The sequence below is a fragment of the Scylla paramamosain genome, chromosome 21, assembly GCF_035594125.1.
Source record: "Scylla paramamosain isolate STU-SP2022 chromosome 21, ASM3559412v1, whole genome shotgun sequence".
Taxonomy (NCBI): Eukaryota; Metazoa; Arthropoda; class Malacostraca; order Decapoda; family Portunidae; genus Scylla; species Scylla paramamosain.
Window position 1 is genome coordinate 19,054,429 of NC_087171.1, and position 13,838 is coordinate 19,068,266.

The window sequence follows — 13,838 nt, forward strand, 5'->3', positions numbered from 1 at the left end:
GTGTCTCGTGCGTGGTGTCTGTCATGGTGCTCCCATGCACCATCACTTGCGTCCTTTCTTTTCAACGAAACAAAGAAACTTGAGGTTAAAATGTGCTACAAACAAATTTATTTTCTGTTGCTTATGTATTTTACTTTTAAAGATGCGTGAAGTGTTTTTACCTTTATATAACAGAACTCAACAAGTAACTGTGTCATGGAGTGTTTCCCTGTGATGCATCGTGCATCACACACACACACACACACACACACACACACACACACACACACACACACACACACACACACACAGTTCATTGGTTTTAGATAAAATAAAAGTGAGCCAGTACAAGCCAGTGTGGTGTGGTTTCGATTGTTCTGATCTCAGCTAAAAGAACGCCGGAGGAGGAAGGGTTGCTAAGGTGAACTTTGAACAGCTGCCAGGAAGATCAAGCGTATGGAAGCACCTGTGCATTGCTGCAGTGATAGCAACACTGTGACGTTCTCATTAGTGACTCACCTCAGTAGTTTGTGGTGTAGAAGTCATGTTGTGATGTACTGTTGTAGTCGTTGCTTCTTCGTGTTTTCTTCCAAAATATGCAGCGGAAGTTCCCGGCGCGAGCTGCCTTTAAGAGTACCCGGTGCCCCCACGCCGCCTTCCCTGCTGGCTGCCTCGCCGAGTCGATAAGTGTGGTTACGTGCTGAATGTTTCTCCATAAATTTTGTCCATCAGCAATTTTGTCCATCAGCATCAAACTCACTTGGGCATATTTCGTGATTCTAGAGTTCAGGCGTAGATGTGCTTTTCCTTACATATCCAGCAGCATGTAGGTTGGTGAGAAAGACTACACATAAGTCCTTACACAGCAGCAGTTTTCAAGTATAGACCAGGAAGACGATCAGCTGAAAATGGAACTTAATATATATATATATATATATATATATATATATATATATATATATATATATATATATATATATATATATATATATATATATATATATATATATATATATAATTAAAATTTTTTTTTTCTATTTTCTATTTTATTTTATTTATTTATTTATTTATTTTTTTTGTTTCTTGATTACTGGTCTTTGTTGTCTTGCTGGTGTCTGAGTCAATGCTTTGCGCTACCTGAGCCTTGCAGCATTCAAGTGAGAGTTAAAGAAGACTGCATACCACCACCTGTCCTCTTGTTACTCACTTATTTATGTTTCTGTTTATAGCGTTTTATGTATTTGTTTATTGTGAAAGCAAAATAAGAAAAATGCTACTGAATAAGGTCAAGGCAGAAAATACTTCTCGTATATTACATTATGAAGGTATAAAGACGTTGATAAAAATACTGGAACTAAAATAATATGTTGAAAGAATTGATTTTTCCTTCTCGAAAGAATTCAAGTCATTGCAAGTGGAACCTGACCTGTCCCACTACTGACGTGATGAGTCCCGGGCTTGCGTGCGTACGGCAGTCACAATACCGATGGCCAGATTGTGCAAGGCTGCGTCGCGGATCAGGTCTCACGTGGCAGCGAGAAGAGGCTGAGTGTCGTTTTCTGTGTCTGTGTGTGTGTGTGTGTGTGTGTGTGTGTGTGTGTGTGTGTGTGTGTGTGTGTGTGTGAAGAGTGGAGCATTATGATTCCTGAGCCGTGCCTCGCCGCTGGTGATGTGCAGGTTGCAGACCTGAGTCAGCAGCGACGTGTCGGGATTTTCTGCGAGAGAAAGATCAAACGAGGCACTGAAGCACCAGGTTCAAGGGGAGAGAGAGGCTGTTCTCCCTTGGGAAATAACGAAAAGTTAGATTTTCCCTCGGCTGCTTTACGTGTATTTATTTTAAGGTAGAGCTAAATAAATCAGTCTCTGAATGGCATGAGTGTCAGGTATTCTAAATTTAAAAATGAAAAAAAAAAAAAAGAGAGAGAACACTGTTGAGAACTGAAATCTTCCTTCCCAGTGGTTTGTGCCTCTGCCCACGCTGCAGCCAGTGTGGGTTTGTGTAGTCATTATAATGTCTGGCGTCTTTGATGTTTCGAAAGAGTAGTGCATATGATACGCACAGGACAGGGCACAGTTTTGTTCCACGTGGTTACTAATCCTCTCAACTGACCAGAGTTTCGTGGTCAAACCGAACACTGTGTGCCGTAGAGCAAAGACAAGAACGCTATACGAGTAAAGAAACGCAAGTCCAACATTCTGCTGATCTTGTTACGTGTGGCGTCCAGCTGCCCCATGTGACCCTTTATTCCCATAAATTATTTCACTCTTGCCAGTCGCCTCCCATAGCACGAGATATGTCTGCTGGGTGGACAACCGAAGAGAGATGACAAACCAATGTTTATACATGATTAATTTTCAAAATACCTTGGCCGTGATGGAGGAGAGTCTCAATTTACATAATGTTCAGTTCTTGTGGTGCTAAAAAAAAAAAGGCTGGAGACTGAGGAGCGTGTGGAGGTGAGGCTGGAGGTGTACGAGTATGTTGTTGTGGTGACAATGGTGGTGGTGGTGGTGAGAGGTGAGGTTTGTTGCGGGCCAAGGCCATCTAAGCTGCTTTAGCATACTGAGAACGTAAGAGGAGAGGCTCTATTTACAAGATGGTTGTTGGAAAAGTAATCATAATGAGGAATATAGGCATATTTGTATAGCTCTTGGCTCAAAGTGGGATATCCTTTAAGGCTTCAACGTTTTTCCTTTTCTTCTCCTTATTAGATAATTCAGTAATTACCTAATTAACTAAGCAACTGATATATATATATATATATATATATATATATATATATATATATATATATATATATATATATATATATATATATATATATATATATATATATATATATATATATATATATATATATATATATATATATATATATATATATATATATATATATATATATATATATATATATATATGAGAATAAGGCATTTAATCATAGGTATAACCTTTGATTTAGATTGCTCCTCACAAAATGCCTATAAATTATCCCACTAGCTCGCGCGTCTTTCCTCCTGACTGTTGCCTCCTGGCCTCGGGTCGCTTGGGAAATCATGATGCATTGACCTGCCCGCCCCGTTTGATGGAGGCTGTAGTGAAGGAGAGCTTGGAACCTCCGCAGAGGGTAAGACCGGACGCTATTCGAAGATTTGATCTTAAAAAAAAAAAGAAAAAGGAGAGAGAGAAAAAAAAAAAAAAGTGATGTGGTGGTGGTGGTACAGTGAGGCGAGCTTGCCTTGCCACCTGTGACTGTCACACGAGGGACTGATGGAAACCCTCCAGGCAAGTGGTCGCTTTCATTGGTGCTGTGCAGCTCGAGCGAGATGCAGCATTCGTCAGAAATACAAAATAAGAAGAGACATGAATCATTAGATTTAGCTCTCTAAAATCTATAAATCTGATATATAACACCTGCAAAATTTCCTTTATTTTGATGTAAAAGGAGATCGGGCAAGTCTTGTTAAATATTAAATTATATTTTCCAGTAAAGGTCACTCCAAGGGGAATGCTCGCAGGAGAACTAATAAAAAGACGAAATATCTTTTACTTCGCCTTATTTGAAAGTGCTGCGCGGGAGGCGCCAACATCATCACACACACACACACACACACACTCTCTCTCTCTCTCTCTCTCTCTCTCTCTCTCTCTCTCTCTCTCTCTCTCTCTCTCTCTCTCTCTCTCTCTCTCTCTCTCTCTCTCGCACTGGCTTGCTAATTCTATCAGTCCAACACTCCCCCCCTTCCTGTCCTGTTGTCAATTCCAGTTACCCTGTGAATATGACCAGTCCTCTTCTTTATCGTATTAGCGGCAGGACTAACATCAATTCACTTTGTCCTCTGATGCCTTGTGGTGGCCTCTGTTTTTTGACCCTACATAGTTTAGTTGAACAAGGAGAGACAGGCGAGTTTTCTGTTATGTGTTCTGTTGCCTGTGCCTCTTGTTGCATTCTTGGGGAGAAAATAACATCCATCAGTGTGGTTAGTGTGGTGGACGTAGAGGGAAGTGTGTGTGTGTGTGTGTGTGTGTGTGTGTGTGTGTGTGTGTGTGTGTGTGTACGTAGACTATAACGGATAAACACATAAGCTATCTGCTTTTTTACGAGCTCTGAGTCATGTTTTACTGCACACACACACACACACACACACACACACACACACACACACACACACACACACAGTGAAACACGCCACATTGTGCTGGCGTCTTCGGGCAAATTGAATTAGTTACCCCTTTGCGCTGTGACGTGTTTGGTGGCCGTCTTCTAAATGTACCACTGATGTAATAAGAGAGAGAGAGAGAGAGAGAGAGAGAGAGAGAGAGAGAGAGAGAGAGAGAGAGAGAGAGAGAGAGAGAGAGAGAGAATGTGTTATCTGCCATGGAGGAAATGGTGCGACCTGTGATTGTTACATTTGTTTCTTTGTGTGTGTGTGTGTGTGTGTGTGTGTGTGTGTGTGTGTGTGTGTGTGTGTGTGTGTGTGTTTTGCTTCCGTCACAATCATTGCTATCTAGATTCTGCTCAGTTTGGACCAATGTTTTAATTTTTTTAGCGAGGTTTTCGGTGTCAGGTATATGTTGGGAGGAAAGCCTGCACACACACACACACACACACACACACACACACACACACACACACACACACACACACACACACACACACACACACACACTTGTCTCTCCTTTTTTTTCCTTAGAGAGTAAGTTTTTGTTAATGCTTCTTTGCCCCATTGTTTGAGGCAGGATAAACTAGCTTCACCACACAATACTAAAGACAGACGAGGCCTCCTTTGCACGATCGAGCAGCCAGGGAACAGTGCAGCCTGAAATGAAGTGAGAGACCAATAATTACTAGTAGTCTCGTCAGTAAAGCAAATAATCATAAGTGTTATCCATTACAAACTTCACTGTGTAGCATTATCGTCATTTTCAGCCTCAAAAGTCACAGATCACTTTATATTGCAATAGAACCATCACTAATTTCACCGTTTACTTGCTTCAAACCTCATCTTCGAGGGAAAATTCCTCAACACAAACAGAGGGTTGCTGGTGAAGCGAGAGTTGCGGCGTGTGGTCTGTGATGTGTATTCCCGTTATTAATTCAAATGTAATGCCAATATATCGCACCTCCATTGGGTCGGAAAGTCCAAGGGTGAGGTATTATTGCACTGAATCGCGGTCATATGTTTGAAGTCAGATGAATTATGTACAGCGTGTACCCATGAAGTGGACGTATCCTGCTGGCAAGTGCGAGAACTAAACAACAAAGGAAGTGCGCTCGTTTGATAGAGAAAACGTAAAATATTGAACCCTTGGTGCTGATGTGAGGTCAGACTTGCGTTATAAGTATTTGGACTGTTGTTATCGGCAGCATTTGTAAGTGTAGTGCATATGATTATAAGCGGCGTTCAGGTGTGTGGATAATTCATTTGAGAGGCACAGTTAGGCCATTGAGTGTGATCTGAGTGAGACGCAGAATCAAACATGTTGTCGATTGATGTGTGAAACAAAACGTCGACTTGAGAAGTTTTGAGTTATAGTGAGCTGAAGTTGGTAATTGTTTGGCACGGCGCTGCGAGATGGTCTGTGCTGGATGTGTAAAAATGCGCGTTTATCTCCAAACAAGGCGTTTCATGGGTTGTTGTCATGTGCTTGTGGTGTATTGAGCGGTAGCCTAATGAACGATGCTTGTTCTCATATATAAAAAGGAAGAAATAATTAATGTATTTGTTTTTCTTCTTATTGTAGTCATTTTTGATCCCATTGAGTTTCTCTGTCAATTGAGGATCATGATTTCTATCTCCTTCAAGGCTTTTGTCTTTTCTTTCTTCTTTTCATCATGGCCTTGTGTTCCTTCCATTATTATTTTTGAACATTGTTATCATCAGTCTTCAGCAATGTCCATTAATTAATAAAGTGGTGTCATAACTGGATCATTGTCGAAGAGTGTGTAGGCACTGGGATATGTAGCAAATGTCCCTTACTTTTGTGTATGGCATTGTCAAGTAACACTGAAATAAATTAACACATTCACTAATTATCAAAACTAATTTTTTATTACTCAAACACATTTACATCTTTCCAGTAATGACTTGATTGCAATTCCACAGCAATAAAGTGATGCACTACACAGTTGCCATGTGTCATTCTCTTGTTGATTGCTGTACGCGTAGTTAATTGTGCAGCTCGCTTAGTGTAACGATAATGGCTCTATTTTCCTTACTGAATATTTCCTGCACTATGACGGTTTGGCGGATCATTTCTTTGATACTCTCCCACAAGCTTCCACCGCATCGCCTGTTACTCTATCCATTCACTCAAGTCAGTAGTTGTGAAGGATTATTTCAAGATTAATTGATTGACTGGTCGAAGGTTTTAACATCATAACGCTGGGCTTACATGACACTGCTTTGGCTTGGGTTTGTCTGTCGTATCAGTTTATCATTCATCTTTCCATTAAGTGACTCTCAGTATCCTGTGTTCCGGAGTATCCCTGACCAGCTGAGTGACCGCTGCCAACGCTGAGCCGACAGACTGCGATTTCAAAAGGCGAAGAGAACTTTTGACCAGGTGCCGATCTTTGGTCTTGCCTTGTATCATTGCGCCTTGGTAGGTGATCCTTGCTCTTAATGATGTGCATATTGCATTGTGTATTGCGTGCAGTAAGACATTTGCGAAGATGGAGGCACATGTAATTCCGGGGGTTTGTTGAAGTAATCACCACCACCACCACCACCACCACCATCATTATCATCAGGGTCATCCACAACAAGCACACCATCCATAACTGAAACTTCCATCCCTCCTGAGGCCAGTTAAATCAGCTGTGAAAAATAAGTATTACAAACATGTATCGGGGTTATCACGTGCCTCCCCATCTTCACCAGCGACTCTCCCAGTGAAGCAATATGGGGCTGTTATTCTGTCACTAATTACTCAAACAAGCTCGTAATGTTGAGGTGATTATTCGAGTCGCGTATAAACATGCAACTGTACACACTATAGTCCAGCTAAATTCATACCTACATACATCATTCTTTCGTTAACAGTGTCTATTAGGATGTAATTACTTGGTATATATTGTTTGTAATGAATATCCATAAAACTCATTTGCCTTGTTACATTAATGCTATTTGGTGCCGTGGCAATGAACGGAAGAATTACGCAATAAAGAGAAAATCAGAAGACAGCGAACACATGTCTCTAATGTATTGCAGAAGTCGATTAGTTTTGTATCAGTGCAACATTATGAGTTACGTGTTGCGTTGAGGTAGTATTAGGCCACGTATTGCTGGTGATTTTTCTAGAGGCAGTAACACCCAAAGGAGGACACTGGTGATGTGGGTTTGTGATTATTCGAAAAGGCATTTGGCAGATTACTCCATTGCAAGAGTTACCGATAATCACATACCTAGTTCACACACACACACACACACACACACACACACACACACACACACACACACACACACACACACACACACACACACACACACACACACACACACACACACACACACACACTGTAAAAAAAATAATCCTAAGGTGGGAGAAACTCGTTACCCTAATCTTTCTTTCTTTGCTGCAAACTCGATCCTAATCTTTCTTTCTTTGCTGCAAACTCACCCTCGCGCCGCCATCTCCAAGCATTTGCGTTGTGGCGAGCTCAGCGACGCTTAGCAACTCTTAAGTCTTTGAAGGCATAATATTTGCTTTATTTGATGCTATATTAGTAAACCTGGGCAGAGTGTGCGTCAGTTATCCTTGTTGGCAATCCATCTTTTGTGTAATTGGTATCGGTGCTCTAGACAACTTTGGTCATGCTTCACCCTTAACTTAATGAACGACTTCCCAAGTTCTCCATCCTCACAGGGCCGGAACAGCATAGCGGCTGAGGACTCCTTTTGGAAACACGCCCACTTTTTTTTTTTTTTCCTCATTTTCCGATCGTTTCAACATTCATTATTGACATATGTTGAGTTTCCTGTCCGTTGGGTTTCTAGAATTTCCATCATATTTGATCTGTTCTATCCCCTCGTCCCACGCGTTCCTCGCAGCTTGGTCTGGTATAGGTGGTGTTGCCATCACGCTTCTTCGAGCCACTCGTGGAGGACTGTGAGGCAGCCGTGTTCCAGCCATCCAGTGACTCCCGCCACCTTGACCTTCAGTGTGGGGCGAAGCACAGGCGTCTGATGGCAATGTTTCATTTTTAATCAGACTTGCTCGAAATGACATTCTATTTTCGGTGTTTCATTCGTTAGAAAAAGGGAAAGACAGAAGGAAAAAAGAAAGAGAGAAAGAGGGATATATATATATATATATATATATATATATATATATATATATATATATATATATATATATATATATATATATATATATATATATATATATATATATATATATATATATATATATATATATACACACACACACACACACACACACACACACACACACACACACACACACACACACACACACACACACACACACACACACACACACACACACACACACACACACACACTTTTATGCGAGGGAGTACATGCGTGATGTGAAGAAAGCTTGCACTGAAATTGAATGAAAGCATTAAACGTCTTCGTTAGTTTTAAACAACTGAGTCTTGGCCAGGAGAAAAGAGGGATGCTGAGAGAATGAATTTAAGATAGTGCAAAGCATTACATGCACTGATGTAAGGAAAATCAATATTATATTGTATTGGTTATTAGGGAACTATGAAAGAAAGGTCGCCATCCAATGTGAGCTTTTGATGCTGTATGTCATTCAGCAGTTTCGTTCTGAGGAGAAGCTGTGCAACACTCTTCATGAATTCCTGGTCTTCATTCAGGTCAGACTAAGAAGCAGAACAAGAGCAACGCCTGATTTCGATTTTTGTATGTGGATGCTGTCATGAAACAATTTTGTCCAGCTTTTTGTCTCCTGCTTGTTTCTTTTGGTACACAGTATCAGTTACAACAGTTTTTCTGTAAAAAAATTCCGCGTCCTTTTCTGCCTCACTGCTGCCTTACACTAGGGCCATCCATCTTTGCCGTCCCGCCCTGCCGTCACTTAATTTCCTTCCGGCCCGGCCCACACCCACTCTTCTCATTCCGCTCCTACCCACCCAACACCACCCGAGCCAAACCGCCCCCCGCCGCCTCGCCGTACCGCAGCAGCTAGCGCCGGTGTTGGCCGCGTGCCCGGGTGGGCGGCGAGGCCTTCAGCAAAGGCCGGGCGGCCGCACCCTGACTTTGCCAGGGCCGGTGAGGGCGGTTCCTTCCTGCCTCCCATCGACCTTCACCTTCTTTGGCCTTTCTTTGTGTTGCATTTGCTGACTTTGCACCTTTTCATCTCATCCGTTATATATGTTTATTCACAGACGCAGTAATACATTCGTTAACTGATGTATGGTAAATCTTGGCAAAAAAAAAACGTTCTTCCGTGCCAGCATGTATGGGTGTAACAGGACAGTAAAGCCCAGAATGTAGGGATCATTTCACGTCCTCGAGGTGAGCTTACTACCTTGTCTGCCGCGCCTCAGCCGGTGCCGCCGCTGCCGCCATCACACTGTCACTGCCTGGCGGGGCCGCCCATCCTGCCCCGGCCTTCCTACTGGCGGCCGGAACACTGCTTCGTCATGTCACCCAAATGACTCTCGGCGGGGGAAACGTCATCTAATTCTTTGTTATTCATGATCCTCCCACACCATTTCTTTCCTCTCTCTCTCTCTCTCTCTCTCTCTCTCTCTCTCTCTCTCTCTCTCTCTCTCTCTCTCTCTCTCTCTCTCTCTCTCTCTCTCTGTGTTAAGACTACTCGAGAGCCTGAATACATTTAGAGCTTCATTACAGCGAGCGTTACACACATTGTTCCCTGTGTTCTTAATGCGCAGTGCCATAACAATACACCTTGAGAAACTCTTAATACTCAGAAAAGGAAAACTCCCACAAATTCAATAGGATTCGAATAAAATATTTAACATTACATCAGATACAGACTCACGGGACTTGGAGTCACCGTAAGAAAAAAAAATGTATTGAAACCCTCACGCCATAATGAATGAATATTGTTACTGCAACGTGGAAACGATAAAAATAGAAGCAGCGTTCGAATATATATATAAAAAAAAAAAAAAAAAAAAAATCTCTCCAGTTCGTATTTGACCCGAAGTGATTTTTCCCGGAAGGAGGATGATAAAGTTTGAGGCCCGGAACGTCAACAGCCGTAGCGGCGCCGGCGCGGGGGAGGCGGCGGCAGCGGCGGCAGCGGCAGCGAGAAAGCACCTCTCCACCTCCCCTCCATCCGCGGCCCCAGTCTTCCTCCCCGCGCTCACACATGCATGGGCCACATATATATATCGGTCACTGGAGCGAGGGGACAGAGGTGGGGCGAGGGAGAGGGAGTAACAAAGGTCAAGGGTGAGGAAGAGTGACTGGCGGCGACTGTGGGGTGGTGGTGTGATGTTATAATGATGGTAGTCAGTGGGTTTGTGTCAGTGACGTTGGAGTGATAGTATGATGCACTGGAGGTGATGACCGTGGTGCTGATGATGTCAGTGATATGCTTCCCCTTCCTTAATCAGATGCTATGAGTAGTCCCACGTCACACACACACACACACACACACACACACACACACACACACACACACACACACACACACACACACACACACACACACACACACACACACACACACAACGCCTATTGAGGAACACTAGTCACGCTGGAAGTTGGCACTCGCTACCCACAGTATACCCTTGCGAGCTGCGTGCGAGAACGCCCCCTCCAGTGTATGTGGGAAGAGCGACGTGGTGGGGAGTTGATGGGGCTTCATTTGACCGCGTGATGAATGGAGGGAAGAAGATTGCTGAATGCTCTCGCTACAACAACCCTGCGGTAGCCCACCCCACATTTCACTTCCCACTTGCCCGGGTATCGTGGCACCCGACGATCGTCCCTGGAGCGAAGACGAGCCTCCCCCGCCTGGACGTGCTAAAACACTGTCTGGCAACTCACACGCAACCATGGAGGGGAGCGAGCGAGCGAGCGAGGAGGAAGGCTGGACGGAGGCAGGCAGTGTGCACGGTGCAGCTGAGTCGAGATAGTGTATACTCCGAGCCTTAGTCGAGAACCTATGGATGTGGGAGACTGGCGTGGTAAACGAGTGTGTCTTGTTGTGTCGTATGTGGTAGCCGCCGGTTTTGCGTCTCCCCCCCGCCTGTGCTGTGGTGTTGGCTGACTCAGTGCACAGCTGTCAGGGTGTCAGAGGGCCAGGCAAGGGCGGCACGTCTGGTGGGCCCTGCTGCCCTTCATCAACTCTGAACACTCACCGGAAGTAATGATGAGAAGCTTTTGACCGGCCTCCTCCCCCTCTACTTCAACCTGACTGTCCTTCGCTCTGTGCGTGACTCGCCTGAAGGAGTGGATAAGCTGTCCTGGAGATGTGGGTGAAGGAGAGGGAGGGGTGCATGACCAGCAGGAGGCGATCGGTTGTTTGTTGTGAAAGCTGAACGATTAGTGACTCAAGGCGAAGTGGCAAACAAGGACATGAAGCAAACAAGAGTCGCTGTGTTTGTGTACAGACAATGAACTTGATTTTTTTGTTTGTTTGGTGTTGTTGTCCCCGCGTGAGTCGAGTATTGCATTGGGGTTGTTAGTAACACTGTTGTTCATGGCACAGACAAAAGGATAACGAAGCCACTTGCAATGAATGGCCGTGAAACAAATTGGAATTATTTTATCTTTACCTGTTCTGCGTACGTGCGTGCTTACATACGTACGTGTGTGTGTGTGTGTGTGTGTGTGTGTGTGTGTGTGTGTGTGTGTGTGTGTGTGTGTGGTATTATAACCAATAAATGCACAGTCGAGTGGAAGACTAAGGGATAACACCACAATAGGAGCTTCTGTCTAGTGCTCTCCACTGTTGTGTTCATTATGTTTGTAAGTCTGTTCTCAAGAGGGGATTCCATTCTTCATTCATGTTTATCTCTTCCCCCGAGCGAGTATTGGGAAACCTGTGGTGAGATAATGTGCCAGTTTATCTGTGTGTACCTGCTGGCTGGCTGGCTGGCTGGTGGCTGGCTGGCTGGTGGCTGAACGCGATGGAAGGCTGCCGTGACACTCATTGGGATTTGACCGACAGTTCTGCGCTTTTAGTATCAAAATGAAAGTTAAGCGATTTTGACATGTATTGGTGCTGCTTTTATTCCGTGTGTGTGTGTGTGTGTGTGTGTGTGTGTGTGTGTGTGTGTGTGTGTGTGCTTGCAAGGCTCAGCGGGGAATCTGTAGTTCATGATGGTTTGGCGGTCGGTGCCATGTGTCACAAAATTGTAATACATTTTCTATGCAACTTCCTGGTCATTTTGTATTCATGATTTGCCTCCATTACTCTCATTCTCTCTCTCTCTCTCTCTCTCTCTCTCTCTCTCTCTCTCTCTCTCTCTCTCTCTCTCTCTCTCTCTCTCTCTCTCTCTCTCTCTCTCTCTCTCTCTCTCTCTCTCTCTCTCTCTCTCTCTGATATGTAAAGTTGCTTCTTTCCTTCGCCACGTTCCCGCCTCATCTTACCTCATAAAGTTTCCCACGTCTCCAGTTCCTTTCCTTTACTTTTTACCTCCTTACCCCAATTTTTTCTCCTTCCTTTTCCCACTTGACACTGGACCCTCGTATCTCATAAAGTATCATCTGCCATTGCACCATTTTCCCTCGTATTGTAAATTTTATGTTTTTATTGCACCTGCTCCTCTTGCCCTCCTCTTTTCCGGCCGCAGTGTGTCGTGCTGGGCCGTTTTACACATTTGGATTCTGGCGGTGTAGGGAGGCCACGCTCGTTCTCGGAGCCCAAAAGTCACGTGTTTCAGTGCGAGAAGTCACTTTTACCTTTGCTTTCCTTAGAATGAAACAATTTTTTTTTTTACTCACCTGAGATTACGTGACACCTGTATTTTTGTGTTTTATTTTACGGTTATTTTTTTTTTGTGACTGATGTGTAGTTATGCAAGTTTATTTCCTCTTTTTCGTTATGATTTTTTTTTCTTTTTTTTGAGCGGAAGTTGTTATGTAGTGAGTAAAAATGTATTCAGTTATTCATTTTTCGTCTTCAAAATAGCAATACATATATAAGCAGGACTCAGAATGAATTTTTTAACGATGCCACAACTCGCCTGAATCGTGTGTTGCTCTTTGCCGATGCTCACATTCCCCTCTGTTCCGTTTACTACGACTTTTAACGAGAAAGCTGTGGTTTATTCAATAACTTGCCCGTATCAGTTATCTCATATACACCGTTACCTTTTAACAACCTTTCCTTCACTCTTGGACGTCATCTTGTCGCGCACATTTCCTTAAAACGTCATCAATATTTCCCTCACTTACGTCACGACCATTCAGTAGATCAGCGGACGTCATCTGACCTATTTCTGCCTTTCCCTTTCCTTTTGAGTGGGGAAAACTATCATAAGAAACCTATTTACGATGTGCCTTTGGATCCCTATCGTGTTCCTTTCATGTAGCAACGAAGTAATAAGGTAATTTTGAGAACCACGATATATTTGCTATCCCGATTCGTTTGCTGAGAAAAAGTAGGAGGAGAAGGAAGAGGATACATTTAAAGGAAAAAACGTATGTATAGCACAGTTGATGCGTGATACTTTGGGCGTACTGAGAGCTTTCTTAGTGGAGTCTGGATACGAAAAGCTAGTTGGGATGGTGGCAGGTGGGGAAGGAGAGTGTAAGGTTCTCATGTGCAGGATTAGGCTTGGACGGGAGTTGGTAAGAGAGGAAGGAAGGGATTTAGGGCCGGCGAAGTGGTGTATGTGCGCTGGGTTCTATTAAGAGAGAGAGAGAGAGAGAGAGAGAGAGAGAGA

General features: G+C 43.6%; 1 protein-coding gene across 2 annotated transcripts in view; it reads left to right on the plus strand.

Annotated features, from left to right (window-relative positions):
* Window positions 1-13,838, plus strand: part of LOC135111175 (uncharacterized) — a 177,563-nt gene that overhangs the window by 17,772 nt on the left and 145,953 nt on the right. The window contains exon 1 of one of the 2 annotated variants that reach the window (XM_064024243.1): window positions 9,795-11,132. The exons of the other annotated variant lie outside the window; for it this stretch is intronic. The gene's annotated coding sequence lies outside the window, so the exon portion shown is untranslated. Of the gene's footprint in view, window positions 1-9,794; window positions 11,133-13,838 lie in introns of those variants that run through there. 2 annotated transcript variants of the gene reach the window in all.